The sequence below is a fragment of the Rhincodon typus genome, chromosome 39, assembly GCF_021869965.1.
Source record: "Rhincodon typus isolate 14 chromosome 39, sRhiTyp1.1, whole genome shotgun sequence".
In the NCBI taxonomy this organism is placed as follows: Eukaryota; Metazoa; Chordata; class Chondrichthyes; order Orectolobiformes; family Rhincodontidae; genus Rhincodon; species Rhincodon typus.
Genome location: NC_063370.1, coordinates 4453599 through 4455894, shown reverse-complemented (window position 1 = coordinate 4455894; position 2296 = coordinate 4453599). Strand labels below are relative to the sequence as shown.

The 2296-nt window shown below is 52.0% G+C and overlaps 1 protein-coding gene across 1 annotated transcript in view; it reads left to right on the top strand.

Annotated features, from left to right (window-relative positions):
* dpf1 (double PHD fingers 1) overlaps window positions 1-2296 on the top strand; it is a 43643-nt gene that overhangs the window by 4033 nt on the left and 37314 nt on the right. The gene's annotated exons all lie outside the window — the stretch shown is intronic.

Sequence of the window (2296 nt, the reverse complement as noted above, 5' to 3'; positions counted from 1 at the left end):
TCCTCCCGCAGTATCAGCGAGGACTCTCCTCCCGCAGTATCAGCGAGCACTCCCCTCCCGCAGTATCAGCGAGGGCTCCCCTCCCGCAGTATCAGCGAGGGCTCCCCTCCCGCAGTATCAGCGAGGGCTCCCCTCCCGCAGTATCAGCGAGGGCTCCCCTCCCGCAGTATCAGCGAGGGCTCTCCTCCCGCAGTATCAGTGAGGGCTCCCCTCCTGCAGTGTCAGCAAGGACTCCCGCAGAATCAGTGAGGACTCCCCTCCTACAGTGTCAGTGATGGGAGATTTAGGACAGAGATGAGGAGGAATTACTTCTCTCGAAGGGCCGTGAATCTGTGGATGCTGAGACACTGAACAGTTGAAGGAGGAGACAGACAGACAGATTTTTTAATCAGTCATGGGTTGAAAAGTTATGGAGAGTGGGCAGGAAAGTGGAGTTGAGGCCGAGATGAGATCAGCAATGATAGTATTAAATGCTGGTGCAGGCATGAGGGGCAGAATGGCCTCTTCCTGGTCCCGGTTCTTATGTTCCTACCCCAGACATTTATTTTCGCTTTCATCAATTCCACTGACCCTCTCCTCAGCCTATAGTAGTCAGGCCCTTGCTGTAACAAATACTTGATCCACACACATAAGGAAGCTTCAGAGAGACAGCGACCTACAGTGGTTTCTGTTGTCATGCAGTTTCTTAGTACAAGGGGAGGCAATGGCCTAGTGGTATTATCACTGGACTGTTAATCCAGAGACCCAGATAACATTCTGGGGACCTGGGAATGAATCCTGCCATGGAAGATGGTGGAATTTGAATTCAATAAAATATTTGGAATGAAGAATCTAATGATTGTTGATTGTCGGGGAAAAACCCACCTGGTTTGCTAATGCCCTTTAGGGAAGGAAACTGCCATCCTTACCTGGTTTGGGCCTACATGTGACTCCAGACCCACAGCAATGTGGTTGGCTCTGAACTGCCCTCTGGGCAATTAGGGATGGGCAATAAATGCTGCTTAGCTAGTGATGTCCTGATCCCGTTAATGAATAAAAAAGGACTACATTCCCCAGCCATTAGAGAGCCCCCTCAAGCAAAAAAGGGCCCACGTTTCCTCAGCTGATGACATTTCGGATAGTCGATCCTCATCCGGCCCGCTCTGTGCTCATCTCGGGTGGACTGGGGAGTTGTTGGAGGCAATGTTCATTCCCGAGCTTGGGCACAGCTGGCAAGGTGGGCCTTTGTTACCTGTCACTATTTGCCATTTCTGAGCACAGTAAACAGTCAAAACACCTTGCTGTGGGTCTGGAGTCACGTGGAGGCAGCTTCCCCTCCCTGAGGGAGGGGCGGGGAAACTGAGAGCCAGATGGGTTTCTCCCACAATTGTGGATTGTTGTCATGGTCACCTTCACGGAGACTAGCTCCCAATCCCACCACCTGCCGCGGTGAGATTTGTCCCCAAAGCCTTAGCCCTGATCCTTTGGATTACTGGCCCAATGATATTGCCCCTAGGCCACTGTATCCGGGTTCAAATCCTGCCATGGCAAATGGTGGAATTCAATAAAAATATCTGGGGTTAAGAATCTGTTGATGACCGTGAATCCATTGTCATTTGTCGGAAAACCCATCTGGTTCACTAATGTTCTTTAGGGAAGAAACTGCCATCCTTACCTGGTCTGGGCCTACATGTGACTCCAGACCCACAGCAATGTGGTTGACACTGAACTGGGCAATTAGGGATGGCCAATAAATGCTGTCTAGCCAGTGACACCCTCATCCCATGAATGAATAAAGAAAAAAAACCATGGGACAGGGGTGTTGGGTAAATTGTACTCATTGGCTGCTTAAGAGCAGAGATTTAGAGTTTATAAGGAGAGGTGGTCTCACTCAAACAGAGACGATTCTGAAGGGGACATGTCAGGGTCAGCATTGAGAGGTAGTTGCCCCCTGAGGGGGTACCTAGAGCCAGCTTGTGAGGGCCAGGCCATGTTGGATGGAGATAAGGGGGGGAATTTCTTCATTCAGATGATCTGTGAACCTTTCAAATTCTCTCCCTCCAATTTTAAGGATATTGTGACACCGAAACTCCAGTGAGCACCTGAGGGAGTGCCACACTGTGAGAGGGCCTCGGGGGTGGGGAGGGATGGAGGGGTTGGGGCAGCAGGCAATAAGGGGAGGGAGGAGATGGGGAGAGGGGCTGGGAGAGGGTGCAGGGGCTTGGTGCGTGAGATGGGGTGAGGGGCTTGGTGGGGGAGATGGGGAGAGTGGCTGGGGGTGTGGAAGGGCTGGGAGAGAGGGCAGGGGCTTGGTGCG